Source organism: Rhineura floridana, chromosome 16, assembly GCF_030035675.1.
Source record: "Rhineura floridana isolate rRhiFlo1 chromosome 16, rRhiFlo1.hap2, whole genome shotgun sequence".
Taxonomy (NCBI): Eukaryota; Metazoa; Chordata; class Lepidosauria; order Squamata; family Rhineuridae; genus Rhineura; species Rhineura floridana.
Genome location: NC_084495.1, coordinates 10,614,011 through 10,636,554, shown reverse-complemented (window position 1 = coordinate 10,636,554; position 22,544 = coordinate 10,614,011). Strand labels below are relative to the sequence as shown.

Below are 22,544 nucleotides of genomic sequence, written 5' to 3'. Positions count from 1 at the left end.
TCTCTAGCCTTACCTGGACTGAGATGCTGGGAACTGAATCTGGGACTTTCTGCATGCAGCACAGATGCTCCACCACTGAGCTACAGCCCTTTGCTGTGATAGCCTTTCCTCACAGACCTCTCAAAACATTTGTTGCCCTTTTCCATGCCTTTTTGTGCATTACGCATGTTTCAGGAGTCAAGAAAATACTCCAGTGTTGCTGTCATCATGAGAACATACACATAGAAATGCCAATTGTTGATTCCCACATGTAAGCCAAAAGAAGACTAAGTTGTTGGGATCTGTTTCCTAAGGAAGGAACAAGTTAATTCCCAAACCTATAATCTTTCTGAATTCTAACCAAGGCTATAAATATCCTAGCTTTTTCCACCCCCTGTCTTAACTAAGCTTAGAGGCTGAAGACTGATGCCACCAAGTCTTTAAATATTAGATAAAGATTCAGGCAGCAGAGCACCCTAATTAAGACATTCTGGTTTTTCCCTGCCTGCCTCCCAAAACTTTGCTCCAAGGTATTAAAGAGAAAATCCCTTGCTAAGCTGTTCTGAAGGGGCTGAAAAGATGTTTTGACTGCCTAAATCCCAATTGTCACAGAGGTCTCTCTTTGACTTGAATTTTAGAGATTAGCAACAGGCTAAAAACACACCCTTAACAATTAAATTGCACCAGAAGCAATACTGAACCGCAGGAACTACAGCAATTGCCATATAGTGATACTTGAAGGTTCAAGCTAATTAAGTAACTTCCTTAGAGAGTTGAAAACCTTCATCGTTTTGTAACATTGCACAGTACTTAAGCCTTGTTTGGTTTCGTTTTCACTTGATTAAGAGAAACCAACTACACGTACAACTATTAAAAATGTTTCTAGCTGAAATAGTTGCTTTAATGAAGTGAACACTAGCATCACTGAAATCACATGCAGGGACAGTTGTGGTCTCTTCCTCAACTGGATTCCGTCCTCTATTCAACAATTGTGGATTCAGGGTCTGCCAAATTATTTTGCTGCCTCAGGCAGAATAGCAGTTGGCCCCTCAGGTCAGCTTGTTCCCATGCCATGCCAGTTTTCCATGTGCTCGATCATAGTTCCATCCTGTCCCAGCTTTTTTTGCAAATTAACCTGCTAATTGTTCCTGTGGAGTCCCACCCTTATCTGCCCCACACCTGATGTCAGGTGTGATGACAGGTGTAAGGTGGGTGGGCATGACTTCACAGGCCAAGTTACCCACCCCTGGGATAATATATGGCTGTGTTCAGGATTCGGCTGAAGCCGGAATCCCAAACTGAATCAGCCTGATTCAGGGGGATCCAGGCTTTGGGCAAGTCAGATGGTGACACCCCTGATAGCCCTGGATCAGGTGGCCTGGATGATCTGGATACTTCAGGGAGTGGGGCATCAGGCAGAAAGCCTCACAGGATGTAATCCTCCACTCACCAGCTGGTCAGCATAGGATTTGATCCTGAGGTGTGTGGGTGCTCCTTCCCCACAGGGATGAAGTTTGGCAAGCAGCGCCCTGAAAAACCCCAGTTCCCCCATCAGGCCTCCTTGCAGCCTGTTTCCAAGGCCCCATTGGCATGGCAACCTCCCGAGTCACAGGCACCACAGGAGCCAGGCCCTAACCAAGGAGAAGTAAGCAGGAAGCCTCAGTGCCAGAAGTAGGCCTGGATGGTTGTCACAGCAACCAGGACTTGGGAATGGGCCACGAGGCCTGGCGGGGAGTCAGTTGGGAATGGCAAGTTGGGAAAGGGAAGGAGATTTCCCCCTTTCCATATGTTTAATTAGGGCTTAATTAAACATTAGCCCCATCCACCAAATTGATTTGGGGCTGGTGGTCCCTGGATTGGGGAGGGTCCCTGGGTTGGGAGGGGTCACTGTGATAGCTGCATGCCAGTCAATAACTGGTTGGTTTGCTTCAAAATAAGGAGCAAATTCATTTGTCCTCCATCCTTACAGGCTAGTAGTAGTACTAAAGGCTGGTCAAGTTATTTTGGCACCTGCGGCAGAAAATCCCACATGCACCTTCTCGCTCTAGGAACAAAACCACAGTAATCGTAAATTAAATAATTAACAACTTGCTGCCTGCCAATTACATCCCTAATCAGCTAACTCTGGTGACTGCCTCCCCTTGCCTATCACGGCAAGTCTCACCATGTCTGTATTTATGATACGGTTTCTAGGTTCAAAATTTGGCAGGCGGGAATCCATTTTGAGTGACAATTTCAGAGTTGCAAGATTTTTCTTGGGAAAACCAAGCCGTTAATTAAAAAGCAGCACAGATTGTCTTATTTGCCAAATAGTGGAGTGATGAAATAGTGTAGCTGTATAGGGAGATCACAAAAGTTTGCAGTCTCAAAAGGAGCAAAACGCAACCATTTGCCGACGTCTTCAGTGGTGAGTTGGTGTTTGCTCCATGCTAGCATTTCCTGGACTGCAGCCTGAACATTAGCCCCACCCATCAAATATTTATATTTATTAAAATATAACAGAATTCAGAAAGTATGGGCAGGTCAGGATTTAAACCAATTCTTTTAGGGAAGCATCCCTCCTCCAGACCCCTGGGCATGTGCGACAGCCACTGGCTGTGGCTCCCCAGCAAAGGATGGGGAAGAAATTGCTAGGTGATCCTTCGGTATGAACCCAACTAGGGATGGGTGAGAATTTTGATTCAGTTCACATTTCAAGCCGAGTTTATAAAATTCGCACTTTCAGTGTTTACAAACATGGATGTCTCTAGGGTAAAGTGTGCATATAAATGGACATATAAAATGAATATCTGAGTGAAAAGAAGCATGCATTATGTGACAAGAAATGGCTTGCAAAAATGTGCATATTAATCAGAACTGGAAGGGTTGGGACTGGTGCGCATCTGGATGGAAGGTGCACCTGGCTCCTTTACTGATGATTGATTGTGGGCATTTTGCCTCCTCGGGTATGGTATTTAAGCTGGTGCCTGACAAGGGCACGAGCAGAAGAGTGTGAGCTGAAGGGCAAGAGTGAAATGGAGGTGACACTGCTTGTTAACTGAGTGTCCAGAACTGCCCAAGGGAGACCACAGGTGTGCAATGTTAGTGCCTTGGATGGCTGTCTTTGGGGTGGATACTGGAGGGGGGACAGCATTTTGGGGGCGGTCTTGTGGAAGATCTGGAATGGAGTCTTGGATCCTCACTTCTCCTAAAGACAGCAAGAGGAAGAGCATCTGGACTACAATTGTTCCTGTTATATTTGTATTTATTGATTTTTACTGTTTTCTTGTTTTACAATATGTAAGTTTAATATTGCACTTTATATTGTATACTGTATTCAGTATTTTATATTGTTTCATATTGTATTTTTTTTCTTCATTGCAAGGTGCTTTGAGCATTTCTGTAATAAAAAAGCAGGGACAAATACTAAATCTAAACCTATGAAAAATGTGTTTATTAGGGAAAATTCATACTAAAATGCTGAAGAATTTCCAAAGTGATGCAGAAATGTGGAAAATGGAATTTATGGTTGAAAATATGAGGAACCAAGAGAACAGAAATTGGCAGGTCTTTCCATCCCTTGACTCAATGCCTTCCCTTGACCCAGGCCCCACTGTGCCAGTGTTCACACAAAATGTATGCCAGGTCAAATGGGCAAACATGCACACCCAGTTCCTCCCAAGCATACAGCATTGGCAGATCCCTAAAGTATGCCCTTAACCCAATAATGCCTCAGTATACCAAATGATCTTTCTCCCCAACTTCCTCACCTGCCCGGACTCTACGTCCCCCCAAAGGCAACCAAACCATGCCACTCCCAAATGCCAAATGAATTCATCCCAACAGTGCAAAGTGGGTGAAAAAGGAAGGAATCCTACAGCCAGTCAAGGATTCCCATAAAAGAGTCCTTTTTAACCCCTTCAACAGGTGACTAGCAAGGCCCACACAGCACACAGGGAGGGTGCAGCAGAAATGCAAGGAGGAAGGCTTGGAGGAGGAACTGGCTTATAAGCCCAACTCCCACCCCCTTCCAGCTCACCATTCGGCAACCCCTCCCTTCAGAAGACAACCTTCCAAATCTTCTTTGATAAACAGGGGATAAGAGAGATCTTTAGGCGCATACCTTAAAAAGTCATGTGGGGAGGAGCCCACAGCCAAATTAAAATATCTTTTCTAAAAAGATGTCCTGATCTTTTCCCATAGGATCAAGCAACAAGCTCCAACTTAGTTCTGGCTACATGAATTGAATAAGTGATGCAGTAGATGGAGTGTAAATTGGAGGCTGAGTAACTGGAGGGAGCACAAATATTTCTACTGTGAAAGATCATCCTGATTTATAACCCTGTCATGTTCCCTTGCTGCTGGGAATCAGGGACATTTCATTTGAAGAGGATCCGAACTTCCAGCTAACAGCCCAGGAGAAAACAGTGGAGGCAGATGGTTTTAAGAATGGATATATTCCTTCTCTTACCCCAAGGAAGACACCAGACAAGGAGAAATGTGATGTGGTATTTAGCAAACTCATATGTATTTTTGCAGGATCTCAAACAACATTAATGTTTTTCTTTTTCTTTTTAACAAGTGAAACCCTTCTTGCATAACAGCTAAGACATAAGACAAATCTCAGGCTAACCATTTTTAGAAATGTAGAAGTTGAGCAGGGAGTGGTAGAAATAGCATGTGCACAGGCAGGCATTAAAATATTTATCAGTTTCCCTTTTCCCAAAAAATACAATAGTACATCCTTGCAGTTCCTCAAGACCACCTCTTGTCAAGCAGTTCAGGAAATTCAAACTGTATTTATTTGTCTCTGCTGAGATTCAAAATTGCGAAATAAATAAATGAATATTCATTATGCCAATTAAGGCATTACTCCTCCTGCTTTTCCTCCTCTGAATAATAATATCTTAATTACCACACAAATTTTAGCCCCAACCCCGACAGGAAAATGTATCCTCCATTCCAGATTCTAGCACTGTTGACAGATCAATTCAGATTAAGAAAGAACCTTCATCTCTCATGTTAAAGAAAACCAAGGAAAGATTGTTAGCTCATCACTTTGCAGAAGAAAAAAGCCATGACTACAACCATCTTTCTCTCTCCCTGGACAAAAATGCATAATTCAGATTGCATCACTTTCAGCGATACTGAAATTCGGTATTCATGCAGTCGTCCAAGGCATCCAGATTAATAGAAGGGAACTGAAATCTGAAGATGAAACATGTGGTTTCTCCCTCAATATGTGGCACATGATGGCATAGCAAAATAACTAAGGCAACCTTCACAACCTGGTGTCCTCCAAATGTTTGGGACTATAACTCCCATCAACCCTAGCCAGCATGGCCCCATCTGGAGGACAACAGGTCCACTTTGGCTAGATAGATGAAACCCAAATGAACTCCGCCACGCCCCTTCTATGACGAGCTTCCGCCGGGCCTTGAAGACCTGGCTCTTCAGGCAGGCTTTTGGGGTGGGCTAGATTTTATCTTCATCGTTTTTAGATTTTTAATGCCTATGTATTGTATGCCTATTTTGTACGTCGCCCAGAGCGACTGGACAGCCAGCCAGATGGGCGACTAATAAATTCAATAAATAAATAAATAAATAAACCTAATAATGAGCTTTCTAGCCTAATAAGATGCCACTTGTCCAAGACAGAGGAAGTTGCTTCAAGTGGGATGGGATGGGACACTGGGGATACTGTTGGTATATGTGCTTGCAGAGACAGTGGAATACTGCCCAATATATTTCTTTTTATCACTCAGTAAATAACAGATTTTCTCCTTGCAGCTCAAAAAACAAACTGTCTCAAGAATCTCTTTCAAAACCTATCCTTGGGGCAATCATACTTGAGGAAAACATATAAAACATAGTGAACAATATTTTCTATCTCTTTCTCTGGATACAAATGCATAAACAGCAATTTACAGCTATTCCAGCGGATCTCCATTCTAAAAGTGCTGTGGGCGTAGTTTGAAGTCTCAATGCAGCAAATGATTTTCTCATCGCCATCAGATAATTTGAAAAAGAAAAAGAAAGTCTGGAAGACCATAATCAGATTTAACAGAACAATGTTAATAGAAATGGGGGGGGGACTGCATAGTTTGAAAATAACATCCACTTAACAAAAGGGACCACTCTTTACCTATATTTTTAATGCACTGTTTTGCAGCTACACAAGTAACATCTTCAAGGGCATTGGGAATCAGTCTGTCATTTAAGCAGGTGCCACTGGCTGTCAGCTTCCTCCTTCTCAGTCTTAGCATTGCCCTTGTAGAACTTGGCAAGGAGAAGGATGGAGACAGAACTAGATTTGATTATCTGTGACTGTCATGAGGTCTGGCTCCATCTACTGTTGGTCTTCCTATCTTCTGCCCTACCAGTCCCAATGGGCATCAGCCAGAACTGGAGAAAACCCGTTTGAAAACCTGGAGAGTTGTGTAAACAGAGCTAGATAGTAACTGAGCTAGCTAGCTAGATGGGACAGACTCATAAGAATATAAGAAGAGCCTGCTGGATCAGGCCAATGGCCCATCTAGTCCAGCATCCTGTTCTCACAGTGGCCAACCAGATGCCTATAGGAAGCCCACAGTATATGGCGGCTTGTTATCTTTCTAAAGCATGTGCTCTACCACTGAGGTATGACTCTTCCGCAGTCTTGGGAGACCAAATGCTCAGCAAAAGAAGCCATTAGTCTCATTTTGTGTTCTATGCCTAGAACATGGAATACACTATTATATCAGTACACTAGAATGATTTAACAAGTGTTTTCTTTTTGCTGGATTACCCTGGACCCAGGCATGCAGAAATAATCACAAAGGCACTCCACTCAGCTCAGCTACACAGATCTTGCTAATGTCCACTGGTGAGTTCTCCATCAGCTATTTTCTTGAGAGTGATTCCAAAAGGAAGGAGACGTTTTCCTATGATTCTCAGCCAATTAAAAGTGTTTTTTTTTTTAAAAAAATCTACCTGAACTAATTCCATGCACAAAGAAAATATTAGACCAATCCATAGATTAAAGTAAATTAATGATCATCTTGATTAAACGATTTAAAGAAGCATGATATTAGCTCAGCACAGATGCTATGATAAAGAGAACTGAATAGTGATTACTCAGCTTAGTCAGCAATCCTAACTCCATTTTCCTGGGAGTAAGCCACCCACCTTTCAATCACACAACATCACAGTGATGTCAGGTGATCCGCTTTTGCTAGTGGAGCTTGAAATCAAACGGTGCAGGTAAAGGCACAGTCCTGAGCTTTGCAAGAGGTGATGATTAGCTGATCTTTGCAAACCTTTGGGCATGGGGTTTGCAAAGTGCTTTGCAGCTGCCACCAATTCAGTCATCAGTGGGGTGCTTTTAGCACAACCGTGTCTTTAGTTGCCCTACACCTGATGTCATATATGATGTAAGGTGTAGGGTGGGTAGGCATGATTCAGTGTCATGGGCCAAATTAGGCCTGCAGACCACAATTCCCTTTCTGCTAGTTTATGCCAAGCTTTTCAGAGGCCTCATATTCCCTGTGAAGTGCAGGAGCAATATAGTGTGCACACCCCAATGCTCTTCTGCTTCTGGTTTTGTAACATCTGCATAATTAGTCTATGTTACTTTCTTAGGCTGGATCCCAGCCTCAGAGCCTGAGAATCCCTTCCAGATCCTCTCCTACTCCTAAAGCCTAGTCTTCAGGGACCGATATATCCCCTTCCCACTATGAGACAGTAAATAAGTGAGCAATTTCCATTGACTACAGTGTCACCTTCAGCGTGGACTTCTGACCTTCAGTTGTAATTGAAATATTGGCTCTCTGTTTGAAGGGCTGACCAGCCCAAGTCCAGTTTGAAGAACCATAACAAGGGTGAGCAGAGGACTTGAAGTTACCCATCAACAGCTAGCACCTGGACACTGGGATTGAGCAGACACGTGCTCACCTGGTCACACACTAGGGATGGGCTAATACGTCAATTCTGGTTTTTCTCAGTTTCTCATTTTTCCAGTTTTAAATTCTTCACATTTACACATCACTTTGCATTTTTTAAAAAAAAGCCCTCATGAAAATTCTTTAGCATTTTAATGTGAATTTCATTTTGTATGAATTTTTCCCTAATATAAGCATTTTTGCAAAGGAATTTTCTAAAATATAATGCATTTTCTTATGTTATTTTTACTAATACTTTCATTTATGTGCACAGTTTACCCTAGCATATGCATTTTTTGTACACATTACTTGGTTGGAGAACTGCATTGCAAAATTCACAGAAGTGCAAATTTCAAAGGATGGTCATCTCCTTGTTCACATAATGTTTTGAAAAATGCAGATTAGGTATATTCTCCTTTAAATGCACACTGAATTGAATTTCTCCCCCATCCCTAATTGTGAGATATATTGTATTTCTATTTGAATGACAGCAATTTAATCGAATGAATTATACACATTGGTGCCCTTTTTCGATGATACATAAGTAGCCAATTTGATGACTCCAGATTCTGGAAAGGGGGTGGTCTTGGGAAAGTTTCCCTCACCAGCTTACCATGGACCCCACTGATCATTCACTTCACACTCCCTTGATTCCTAGGAACATAGGAATCTGCCTTATACTGAGGGGAAGAGCAATAGGTCATGGTAGAGAGCTTTGCATGAAGAAGGTCTCAGGTTCAATTGCAGGAAAGTATCTCCAACTAGGACTTAGAATATCTCCTTCCCAAAACACTGGAGAGCCACTGCCAGTCAGTGTTGACAGTGATGAGCTAAATGGACCAATGGTCTGACTCAGTATAAGGCAGCTTCCTATGTTCTTATGAGTCAGGTCACAGATCCAGCCATTATTGTCAACACTGACTGGCAGTGGTTCCAGGGTTTACGGCAGGAGTCTTTCCCAACCCTATTGGGGTACTACTACCTAGAAGATTAGGTCAAGGCAAATGGAGACTTCTGCTGTTTCTCTTTGTTTTTCTCAGTGCCCACATAGAGATGAGCAAATACCCCTGCAGCAGGCTTCCTGCACGTCCCTGAAGTGTGGTCTTCAGCAGGTGCCCGACTTTGCCAGTCTCTGACATCGGCCGCAATTGACTGGATCCTGTCCATTGCCTGTCTTAAGAGATGCAAATTGATTTGCTGCTGCACCAATGTCTCTGATATTTTCAAACAGGACCATTGTTAAAACCACCACAACAACTAGAATTATACATTTTAAGTGTCTAGTGAATAATGGAAAAACTCTAGCTAACACATTCAAATCACAGGAGGCATCATCAGCATTAAAGAAAGCAAACGGCAGATCGTCACCAATGTAATCCATTCAGATCATTGTGCATAGTTGAGCATGAAATTTTCTCCACTCTCCTAACATACACCGTACTAAACACTTCATGCTTTGCAGGGACTTTTGATGAAAGGTTTGCACAACAAACATTTCATTTGTTTGCAGGGATTGCAGTCTGAAATCAGAATGTTGCATGCTACATTAGAGGGTACAAAAGACAGCCCAATGTTCCAACTCAAGCCTCAAAGAGGATTAGGCAAAGATAATACCTGAGGCCATGTCAGCATTGCTGAAGACTTGATATGTTTCTTTTTTAAAACAGCAGAGCAACCATGAGCAAATCATTATCTCTTGAACAGTAGTGTAGTGGCAAATTCAGAAGTGCAGGGTCCCTTCATGTTAGTCACAGCCACCCCTCCTTTTTCCTGGGGTTGAGAATGAGATCCTTATTAAATGCCTTTTCTTAACAACAACAGACACTCCTAGGAGCCAATAAGCATGAAAGAGTTTTAGCTACTGAGAAAAGTCTTCTCAATTGCTGACTCACCTCCTTTCACTCTGATTGGTTCCAGGAAAGGATAAAGAAGCATGTTTGAACACTTTTCTCAGTAGCTAACACACACCCCTTTCATGATGATTGTCTCATAGCATGCTAGAGGTATAGGGGCCATGCTCCTAAAAAACTAAAGGGTCTAAGACCCCCTAAACCCTTGGACAACTACACCCATGCTCTTAAACTATCTAAACTGGCTTGATCCAGGACGGCTCTTATGTTTTTATGTTCCTTTCTAGACTGATTTGTCTGCCAAAGAGCCCCTGTGTATCTACCATGAAGCTCTTTGCATTATATAGAAGTTTATCAGCATTACTCATGAGTAATGCCCTGTACATGCTAACAGTGGCCCCATCCAGTCCAGCATCCTGTTCTCACAGTGGCCAACCAGATGCTGATAGGAAGTCAAAAGCAAGACCTGAGTGCAACACCACTCTCCCTTCCTGGGAGATACTGCCTCTGACACTAGAGGTGGAACATAACCATCAGGCTTAGTGGCTATTGATAGCCTTATACAATGTGAATTATAACAAATTCTCACAATTTGGGCTTGGGGGCTTGGATCTTTAATAGCTCCTCCTTCCCTGTCCCAGCTCAGCACCATAAATAACTAGGGAATCCCAAGGCTTTCATATCTATCCTTAAAGAATTTACTATGAAGTAGAGTAGTTGCCCTTTTCACAAAGTAAGATTTAACCCAATTTAATTCTCCAGTTGTAATGCCCCCAGTCTTCCTACTGCAAATGTGGCAATGCACCAATTGAACACCCATGGTCTTCCTTTGCAGTAAGAAATCTAACTGGTGATATTGCATTCAGCTCATCCTCCCAAGAAGAACCTGATTTAATATAACTTGCTGTTTTACATCTGTGACAATCAGTCCTGAAAGAATTTGGGGATGGGGCAATATTATATTCTTAATGAAGATTAGCTGAAATTAATGGCTTTTAATTACAAATTACACCACCCTTGGCTCCTGTGTAGAAACTGTCAAGATGGTTTTTGCCTCTGTGCAAATTGGATTTGTACTTTGTCATGGCAAAGCTGATGGTAATTACTGGATAAAGGCTGCAAGTGCTGACGCTGCAAAAAGGGTTACATGCTGGTTAAATCATCCTTCTGAGACATAAGATACCAACTCTTTCCTTTCAATCCTGAGTTATTTCCTGCTCTGACAAATATTAGTTATTTACGGATCTTGCCAGCTATGTGTCTCCAACTTGTAATGGTATTCAAAGTTCCCAGGGTAGGGAGAGGTTCCAGAGCTCACGATGGAGGGGTTTGCTACCTTAGTGATTGGCACTCAGCCATACAGTTTGCTATTTAGAGGAAACAAGTGGGAAGCAGCAACAAAATGTTGCGTCGCTTTTCCAACCCCTAGCCAGAGTGCTCTGTCTTTCAGGGCTCCAGCCAGTCTGGAACAGGGGACAGGAGCCAAGGGGAAGTTTTAGAAAACTATCCTCTGCTGTGGTACATAACGCTAGAGGTCTCAGATTTTGAGCTGGTTGTCAGCTCTGTACATTAGTGCAGTGGTTCCCAACCTTTATGAGCATGGGACCCCCTTTATAAGCTGAAAAAAAAGTGACCCCCTGCCCCCAGGGAGGCAGGCTGGCTGCCAAGAAGGAAGGGGGAAAGCAGCCTTTCTTTGCAGGCTTGCTTCTTTTTGCTTCACAAAAAGCCCTCTCCTCTCATTCTTAGTAAGGGCGCTGTCAGTAGCGGCAGTGCAAGGAGACGGGAATCAGTGATAGTAATCCCCTCTGCTTCCTGGTAGCTCCACCCTCAGCCTCCTTTGGCATCTGCCATGTATTTTATAGGCAGATGCCTGCCCTTAGTGCGCCTGAAAGATGCTCTGGCACGTCAGGAAAAGGCCTCCCCTCTCGTTTGGAGCAAGGGGGAGGTGTCATCTGCAGCGGCAGCGGGAAGCAGACAGTGTAGAGGGAGTGAAGACTTTTTTAAAAAAAATTAATAAATAATTCATTTCTTTACTGTTCACGGCCCCCTCTGGATTACTTCGTGGGGCCCCTGGGGTCCCAGCCCCCGGGTTGGGAACCACTGCATTAGTGCTTTATTGTTAAACAGCAAGGGGAAGTTCTGGAGAGTGGTAAAACAAAACCAAGACCCTTTTCCTGTTTGTGCTCCTTCTGAAACTTCTCTGCACAGTGTGAGATGGACAGCTTTATGTATCCCCCCCTTGACTAATCCCGTCTCCGCAATGGTATAAGGTGTTGGAACATAAGAACAGCCTATTGGATCAGGCTATAAGCCCATCTAGTCCAGCTATCTGGTTAGTGGGGCAGTGCCCCATTTGCCTTAATGGACCAGCCTCCACTGTATCTGACTTAGGCTGAAACCAAAACATAGGGTAGCAATCCAGTCCAATGATACTGGAAACTAAACTGAATTAAACTAAACCTTTTAACATTGCTTTGATTGTGTGTTATGGCTTATCTAGTAATGGTTGTGTTTTCATAGCAGCATGACTGTTTGGGGTCATATTTTGTGCTCTGCCAGGATATCTAACTGCTGAGGGGTGGCCCAAAAATCTTTTAAGAAATTATAAAGACATACCAACTTTTTAGAAGATAGCCAAAACTTATACCATTTTGTGCCAATGGACCCAGCGACTGAAGCATCGGTTCATCTGAAAGCATTTCAGTTCAAATATGAAATGGAGTTTATTTTTAATTTATTGGCAGCTGCTAGGATTTTAATTGTGGGGTTTCAAGTGGAGAGGGGTGGGGTGGGAAGAGAATCAGGCAATGGAAAAATTAACTCTGGGTGGTGATGAGGAGTCTGAAATTAACATATACGTAGTGCTGTAGAAGGGTGGGAATTAAATATAATGAACTCTTTTTGGTGGCTTCAAAAGAGGATCAGACAAATTCATGGAGGAGAAGGCTATCAATAGCCACTAAGCCTGATGGCTATGTTTTATTTATTTATTCATTCATTTATTGAATTTATTAGTTGCCCATCTGGCTGGTTATCCAGCTACTCTGGGCGACGTACAAAATAGACATACAAATACATTAGACATTAAAAATCTGAAAACAATGATAATAAAATCTAGCCCACCCCAAAAGCCTGCCTGAAGAGCCAGGTCTTCAAGGCCCGGCGGAAGCTCATCATAGAAGGGGCATGGCGGAGATCATTTGGGAGGGAGTTCCACAGGGTGGGGGCCACAATTGAAAAAGCCCTCTCTCTAGTCCTCACCAGTCTGGCTGTTTTGACTGATGGGGTGGAGAGAAGGTCTTTTGAGGCTGATTTTGTTGGGTGGCATAGTTCCACCGCCACTGTCAGAGGCAGTATCTCCCAGGAAGGGAGAGTGCTGTTGCACTCAGGTTTTGCTTTTTTTTTTTTTTTTTTCAATAATTTTTATTCAGATTTTCATAAAACATACAAAACAAAATCATAAAACATTCAAAGACAAAAAACAAAATCAAAAATAATTAAACAAAAAGAAAAAAAGAAAAAAAAAACAAAAATAAAAAATAAAAAGTAAAATATTGACTTCCCATTTGTCAAAGATCAAATCAGTTATAAGTCTATAATATATAACAATCCTGTCTCTTAAGTCATATTATAAAATCACTTTCCTCCAGTAGTTATCTTACTTAATCATCAAATCTCATAAACATTACTTTATTCTTTCCACAAAAAGTCAAAGAGAGGTTTCAATTCTTTAAGAAATATATCTATCAATTTTTTTTTCCAGATAAGCATATCGATTAATCCATCTCATTACTAATTATGATAATCTTATTGTCATAACCATAGTCAAAATAAACATTTCAATTAATCCATCACATCAGAATCTGTTAGGTTCAGTAATTTCAGTAGCCATTGTTCTATTATCTCTATTAGTTCCATTTTCCATCTTCCATCTTCAGTAGTCTTGTTAAGTCCAGTAATTTCAATATCCAATCTTCCATTATCAGTATTCCATAATAATCTTGCTGTCAAAGCCATAGTCATATAGTAAGAGTCTGATGGGAATTACCTCTATCCCAAATATTTTCTTGCCATCCATTCTGAATAGGTTGCTGAAATACTGCTGTAAAATCATATCTCTGTTCTTTTTTTCAAAATACACTGGGTCATCTCTTAAAAGTTTTTCCATTGTCACATGGCTGCAGTTAATTCCATAGATTTTCTCTATATTGGGCTCCATCACATCATTCCAGTCCAGAAGATAATCCATGCCATTGATAACTTTATCTCTAGAATCTTCATTAATTTCTTCAGAGATAACATTGAGTTCCAAACAATAAATTTTATTTCTAAAGTCCATAGACTCCAAATCTTGTTCCTGTTCCACGTTTGTTCCAATCTCCGGGATCACCTCTCTCACAGGGACCCCTATTCCAGTCTCCAGGGTCTCCTCTCTCACAGGGACCCCTGTTCCAATCTCCGGGGTCTCCTCTCTCACAGGGACCCCTTCCAGGGTCACCTCTCTCACAGGGACCCTTATATCTTTAATCTCCTGCTTCATTTTACTCAATTCAATTTTCGTTATCTCAATCTCATCCATTATTTTCTGAAACATAGTTATTTCCAGATTCTCAGCCACTTTCTTAATTGCCATTTTAAAAGAAAAATATAGGAAAACCACTTCTTATTTCAGCAACAATTGGGTTAATACTCCAAACTTGGTGACATCACAGTATAAACAAAGCAGACAGCCTTATCTCTCCAATAGTTAAGTAAACAAAATGCAGTTCCCAGGATCGAAACAATTAATGGCAATCGTCAAGAAACAGATTCGTCAAAATAAAATAGACCAAAAAGAGAGTAGTCTCAAAACAGTATAATATTTTTCAAAATAAAAATCTGGAATAGAAATCCCTCTTCTGTGTATATCTTTAGAATGCAAATCCAGGACAGCTTTTTGCAACAAAAACAGAGATAAGCTATTAATTAATGCGTAGCAGAGAGAAGTTACGGCTCCCCAGTGAGATGTCAAAAACCGATCAATCTGGCAAATCTCTTTTAAACAGCAACAATTTAAGTCAAGTAAAAGAAAAATATAGAAAGAAGGGTGCTTGCCTGTTAGTGCGTTCTCTCTTAGAAGATAAGATGAACGTTCGCTTTAACAGATAGAGCTTGCTGTTGAAAATCCGTCCCACCTTCGTCGGCTGGACCTCGTCCCATAAATTAATGAGATCTGGTCGTCCCAACAAAAATAGGCTTTGAGGTTAATCTCTTCGTTTCTCCCTACCCGGGAGAAGTTTAATCAGTCAAAAAAAAAAGAAAAAACTGACTGATATATCTGAATAAGCTTCTTTTGAGGCAGGAGCCCGTCTCAAAAGCAGGCACAGGCTAAGTCACCCTTCCCGGAAGTCTGCACTCAGGTTTTGCTTTTGACTTCCTGTCGGCATCTGGTTGGCCACTCTGAGAACAGGATGCTGGACCAGATGGGGCCACTGGCTTGATCCAGGAGGGCTCTTATGTTTTTATGTTCCTTTCTAGACAGTGATTTGTCTGCCAAAGAACCCCTATGTATCTACCATCAAAGCTCTTTGCATTATACAGAAGTTTATCAGCATGTACAGGACATTACTCAAGTTCAACCTTCCTCCTGCTGGGAGGAAGGGCGGGATATAAATCAAATAATCAATCAATCAAATACAATACAATAAATAATGTAATATTACCCAGCCAGCTGTGACTGATTCCCATCACCTGTCCCTCTTTGGAGGGATACATAAGCCGGCTGGCTGAGGTGGCCTGGGAGACCCAGTGCCTGCAGGAAGAGAAGAACACTGCTGCCCAGGGAAGGAGAGCCTGCTGCTGCTGCTGCTGCTGCTGCTGCTGCTGCTGCTGCTGCTGCTGCTGCTGCTGCTGCTGCTGCTGCTGCTGCTGCTGCTGCTGCTGCTGCTGCGGGATCACCACCTCCAGCATCCTTCCCTGTGGACTTCTGCCTGGCAGATGTACATCTGCAGGACCAGGCCCCAGGTACCCAGCCAGCTGTGACTGATTCCCATCACCTGTCCCTCTTTGGAGGGATACATAAGCCGGCTGGCTGAGGTGGCCTGGGTTTTTTTGTGTGTGCTGTGTCTGTTTGTTTGTTTTTTGCTTGCTTTCCTCTCTGTGGCTGCTGCTGCGGTGTGCTTCTCCATCACTGCTGCTGTTGCAGCTTTGCCCATAGAGACTGCTGCTGCTCTGTGCCTGGCCTGCTGTCGCCTTGTGGCCGCCGCGGCTTTGTTTCTCGCCGCAGCTGACGTTTTTGTGGGCCTTTACCATCATCTGACTGTTTAGGTGGGAAGAAGAGAGATCTTGCAGCTGGCATCTGCGTGCACAGTATGCGGGCCTAGGTTTTGGCATGTTGGCTGAATTTGAATGGTGTGGTTGTATAGTGAGTGTGTGTTGTGTGTGAGTGTGTATGTTTGTATATATGGTTGTTTGTATTTTTGTATTATAGTTTACAATGTGCCTGGGGAAGAGATCTTTCTATCAAGTGGGGAGACTAGAGGGGGCCCCAATTGCCGTAGTGACGGGCAGAGGGAGGTATGGTGTTATGAGAGGGACATGCCAGGTAAGGGGAACGCGGCCCAGACATGTAGTGGCTGTGCCTTGTTCCGGTCCCTCTCATATCCGCAGGGTTGTTGGTTGTCCTCTCAGCCAACCCTCAGATCTCCAGTTGCTGCTTCTTAATGCCAGATCGGTACAAAATAAAACCTCCCTCATCCATGATTTGATTATGGATGAGGCAGCCGATCTGGCATGCATAACCGAGACCTGGGTAAGCGAGCAGGGTGGAGTTAGTCTCTCCCAGCTCTGCCCACCGGGATATTTGGTTCAGCATCATGGGAGATCTGAGGGTCAGGGAAGTGGGGTTGCTGTGGTCTATAAGAGTTCCATCTCACTCACCAAGCACCATGTCCATGCAGTTACGGGTCTGGAGAGTTTGCACCTTGTGTTGGGCCAGAGGGACAGACTGGGAATTCTTTTGGTGTACCGCCCACCTTGCTGCCCAATGGCTTCCCTAACTGAGCTGACGGAAGTGGTCTCGGAGGTATTGTTGAGATCCCCCAGACTATTAGTACTGGGGGATGTCAACATCCATGCCGAGGCTTCTTTGTCTGGGGCGGCTCAGGACTTCATGGACGCCATGACAACCATGGGGCTGTCTCAACGTGTTAGTGGCCCAACACATACATCGGGGCATACTCTCGACCTTGTTTTTACTACTGGACATGGGGATAGTAATCTGGATGTGGGGAGTCTTACATCTCTCCCTTTGTCATGGTCAGATCACTGCTTGCTGAAGTTTAGACTTTCAGTGGCCTTTTCCCTCTGCAAGGGTGGGGGACCTATTAAAATGGTCCACCCCCGGAGACTAATGAATCCTGATGCTTTTCAAAGGGCTCTGGGGGATTTTCCGGCTGATAGGACTGGTGCTCCTGTCGAAGCCCTGGCTAATCTGTGGAATGCAGAGATGACCCGGGCAGTGGACACGATCGCTCCTGCGCGCCCTCTCCTTTGTAGAGCTCATACAGCTCCTTGGTATACTCCAGAGCTAAGAGCGATGAAGCAAGATAGGAGACGGCTTGAGCGGAGTTGGAGACGAACTCCCGACGAATGCAATTATGTGCTGGTTTGTGCTTCTACCAAGCGGTATGTAGGTGCGGTGAGGGCAGTGAAGAAACAACATTTCGCCGCCACTATTAAGTCATCTCTCTCCCGCCCAGCGGAGCTTTTTAGAGTTGTCCGAGGGCTACTCCACCCTGGCCCACAGGACATGGTAGATACATCGGTAGCCCGCTGTAATGAGTTTGCTAAGCACTTCCAGCATAAGATCTTATGCATTCGTCGGGACCTAGATTCCCATTTTATGACAATTAGTCCTAATGAGGTGTCTGGAACACAGTCTAGTCATGTTTTGTTGGATGAGTTTCAGTCGGTTCAGTTTGAGGACGTGGACAAGGTGCTTGGACAGGTACGTGCAACCACTTCGGTACTTGATCCTTGCCCCTCTTGGCTTATAAAAACTAGCAAGGATGGAACAGCTGGCTGGGCCAAGGAAGTGATAAATGCCTCTTTACGAGAGGGAGTGGTCCCTGGCTGTCTGAAAGAAGCGGCGGTGAGACCACTCCTGAAAAAACCTTCCTTGGACCCAGAGGACTTTAACAACTATAGACCAGTGGCAAATGTTCCATTCTTGGGCAAGGTCTTGGAACGAGTGGTTGCTGACCAGCTCCAGGCGCTATTGGATGAAACCGATTATCTAGATCCATTTCAGTCGGGTTTCAGACCTGGTTTTGGCACTGAGACGGCCTTGGTCGCCCTGTGTGATGACCTATATCGGGAGAGAGACAGAGGGAGTGTAACTCTGTTGATTCTCCTTGATCTTTCAGCGGCTTTTGATACCATCGACCATGGTATCCTTCTGGAGAGACTTGCGGAGTTGGGTGTTGGAGGCACTGCTTGGCAGTAGTTCTGCTCCTACTTGGCGGGCCGTCTCCAGAAGATAATACTTGGGGAACATTGCTCGACCCCGTGGGTTCTCCAATATGGGGTCCCGCAGGGTTCGGTCTTGTCTCCCATGCTCTTTAATATCTATATGAAGCTGTTGGGTGCAGTCATCCGGAGTTTTGGAGTGCGTTGTCATCAGTACGCTGATGACACGCAGCTCTACTTCTCCTTTTCATCTTCTTCAGGTGAGGCGGTCGATGTGCTGAACCGTTGTCTGGACGCGACAATGGACTGGATGAGAACTAACAAACTGAGACTCAATCCGGATAAGACTGAGATGCTGCTGGTGGATGGTTTCTCTGGTCAGATGGTGGATACATACCCTGTCCTGGATGGGGTTACACTCCCCCTAAAGGATCAGGTTGGTAGTTTGGGAGTCGTTTTAGACTCTTCCCTATCACTCGAGGCCCATGTAGCCTCAGTGGCACGGAATGCGTTTTTACCAACTTCGGTTGGTAGCCCAGCTACGTCCCTATCTGAGTAAGGAGGACCTTACATCAGTGGTTCATGCTCTGGTAACCTCACGTTTGGACTACTGCAACGCGCTCTACATAGGGCTACCTCTGAAGACGGTTCGGAAGCTACAGCTAGTGCAAAATACGGCGGCCAGACTGCTAACAAGAACTAAGCGGTCTGAGCATATAACACCTGTTCTGGCTCGCCTGCACTGGCTTCCAATATGCTACCGGGCCAGATTCAAAGTGTTGGTATTAACCTATAAAGCCTTATACGGCGCGGGACCACGATACCTGCAGGAACGCCTCTCCCGTTATGAACTGGCTCGTACACTACGGTCTACTACGAAGGCCCTCCTCTGGGTCCCGACCCATAGGGAGGCCCGGAGGGTAGTAACAAGATCTAGGGCCTTCTCAGTGGTGGCCCCCGAATTGTGGAATAGTCTCCCCGAGGAGGTATGCCTGGCGCCGACACTATTATCTTTTCGGCCCCAGGTTAAAACCTTTCTCTTCTCTGAGGCATTTTAATCTAAGTTATTTATGTAAATGTTGTAATTGGTATTTTAGATGATGTACTTTTATATTTGTTATATTGATCTTGTAACTTTATTATTGTATATGTTTCTATGTTTGCCGCCCAGAGAGCTGTTTGCTAGTCGGGCGGGATATAAGCTGAATAAAATAAAATAAATAAAAATACACAGGAAATTCTTGACCCTTCTTTTTTCCCTCCTGCCATTGGCAAACAGAAGATCCCAGTTCTGTTTATGCAGATGACATGGCCCTCATCTCTTTAACTTGTGTGGGCCTGAGAAGGTTAGTTACCAAATTTGGAACTTATTGTAAGCAAGAAGGACTATCTATCAATTATAATAAGACCAAAGTTGCAGTCTTTGCTAAGAGGCATGAGCAGCATAAATGGACTCTGGATGGGCACAGTATAGAACAATGTCACTCATTTAAATACCTAGGGCTCCATTTCTAGGAAAACACCTTGTGGCATACCCACCTTGAGGCAATTACATCCTCAGCTGCCCATTTATTGGGGCCTTTTGTGGTCTGATTTGATTTTGGCATACCAAATGGCAGACTTACAATTCTTTATATATTCAAAATCTTTTTGAGCATCTTTGCCAAAACCTAAGGCAAAGGTTACATTCGGATGCATCCTGCATTGTCATAGCTGAGGAGACTGAGTAACCCAGCAACAGGCATCTGCAGCATTGTCTCCAACCTTCTCGGTTCTGTAGTTCCCAAAAGCAGAATTTTGCTAAATGGTGTTCTGGCATCACTGATAACTTTTTCCAATACAATATAATGGATTTGTGTATACGTGCTTTTAAAGAAGGGAGACCTACATCACTACTTAACAATGTGCCAGGTGTACTATGTGCTATGGCCAAAAGCGGGCGCAGGAACTTGTTTTGGATTATATCCAGTTCATCTCTGCAATGCTCATCCAAAATTACTGCTCCATATAAAAGATGAGACACAATCTTGGCTGCGAAAACTTTTAGCGTTGGTTCTACTAAATGATAACCCTCGGTACAATAAAGCTGAAGGCCCACCAGATGAGCTTAAGATCAGATAGCTGCTGGCAGATACAGATAAATTTGAAACTTATAGGGTAGCCTTGTTTGCAATAGCTGCAACAAAGATCAGAAGGGCCTTCCTGAATTACACCGGTGTTCAAAGCTAAGGGGAGCTCAGCTGAGTGTGCTCCTAATCTAAACAAATGTAGTAAATCCTTATCACTCTCATTCATCATTTAAGGGTTTTATTTATGTTTTATTGGATTGAACTTTAATGGTTTATAAATGTTTTATAAATATATTTTTTGTATGTTTCTCCATACGTAATGGCCATTGGCTAAAAGCAAGAACAATAAAGTCTCTCTCTCTCTACTCATGCCCAGCATGACCTTATACTTGCACATTGCAAGAAAAGGTCTGTCACGATGGATAAGCTATGCAAGGAGAACCACCGGTAAGCTTCCAGGTTCTCTCTTTTGCTGTACAGTTTGGAAATTTTGGAAGAAGTGAATGGAGAGAGGCAGTCAGCACTCTTTTTCTTCCAAGGGTCAGGCTTACAGCTGTAGAATCTATGCCAATACATATTTAATTCTCCTGATGCATGTTTTATTCTGTTTACATTTTGTGCTGATCACTTCAGCATTTCACCACCACATCACCCTCTCTTGTGGTGCATAATAAGTGGCGGAATTTGGGAAAGATGTGGGGAGAAGGAAGTTTTCTAGAGGTGGATGGATCACTCAATTTCTGGTCCATGTCAGTTTCCATGCAGAAATCTGTTCTGGTCGGCCTCCAACTTAATCTGCATTACCACATACAAACATATAAATCCACATTTCTGAACACATTTTCTTACAAAATACACATTTCTAAATGGAGGTTTCCTCCATGATTGCATTTCTAATTGGATTTTATCATACAGCATGTATTTTTATACATTTTTATGTTTTTGAGCTGAGAACTGCATTGCAAAGGTCAGAGAGGTGTGAAATTCAAAGAATTAATGTATTCCAACCTGCACTTCCATCCAGCAGGTGTGGATCAATCAGTTTGCAGCAGAATTTAGATTCCTGCATTGAGCAAAGGGTTGGATTCGATGGCCTCATAGGCTCCTTCCAATTCTATGATTCTATGAGAATTCACAAAGAATAAATTTCTCAAGCATTCCTACTTTGGGCAGGAATTGTATAATTCACTATCATCCACAGGCAGAGTTAGCAGAATGACTTGAATAAACCAGACTGATTCTAGAGCGAAAAGAAATCCTGATGATACTTTTCTGAGGGAAACTGAACAAGAGCAGGTGTGTCTTTCTTAGTTCAGGACTGGCTGAAAGCAGGAAGACATTCAACAACTAAACACCTACAAGAGGAAAACTCCCTCGGATCTACACATCCAATCAGACCATGAGTTACCTCAGCAAGGATCACACCACTTTGACTGATTGCTAGGCAACACCTCCACCGCCCTCTTGGTTAACTGACTAAATGTAGACAGAATTAACCTTTAGGCTGCTAACTATCCCAGGCAGCAGCAAGTATTTCACCTCCACCTTATGACTTCCTCGCCGGCTATGTGCGCTTTGCCGTATTATTCAGTATGTGCATATGAAGCAGCTTTATTTTATTTATTTAATATTTGATTTATATCCCGCCCTTCCACCCAGCAGGAGTCACAGTCAAATGGCTGATCCATCTAGCTAAAGCTGGATTTAAGGGCAAGTGACACAGCCAGGCAAGACCCTGTGACCCTTCAGCTGTTGCTGGACTTCAGCTCTCATCAGCAAGCATGACCAATGGTCAGGGATGATGGGGGATGTAGTCAGAGATGGGAGAATCTGTCAATTTCAGTTTCTCTCAGTTGGTCACCTTCCTAATCTTAAATTCAGCTCTCCACATTCCCATATCGGTTTGCAATTTTTCCGATTAAAAAGTCCTCCTGAAAATTCATCAGCATTTTAGCGCAAATTTCTCCTAATGCACATGTTTTTGCATGCAGTATTAACTAATGGACACGTTCATGCACAGCAATGTCCCCTTATTACATGTTTGTATCTTATTTTCACTAATATATGCACACTTGACCCTAGTATATGCATTTTGTACGCATGACTTGGCTGGAGAAGTGCATTGCAAAATTTGGAGAAGTGCCAAGTTTGAAAGATGGCTGTGGTTTGATTTGCATATTTTTTCAGAAAGTGCAGGTTAGGTAAGTTCACTTTTAAATGCAAACTGAACGATATTTCTCCCCCCCCCAGCTATAGTCCAACAATGTCTGGAGGCGTGTGGGTTCCCCATTCCTGGTCTA

General features: G+C 43.4%; 1 protein-coding gene across 9 annotated transcripts in view; it reads right to left on the bottom strand.

The window, feature by feature from the left end:
- Positions 1 to 22,544, bottom strand: part of DCX (doublecortin) — a 147,449-nt gene that overhangs the window by 48,219 nt on the left and 76,686 nt on the right. The window lies entirely within an intron of this gene.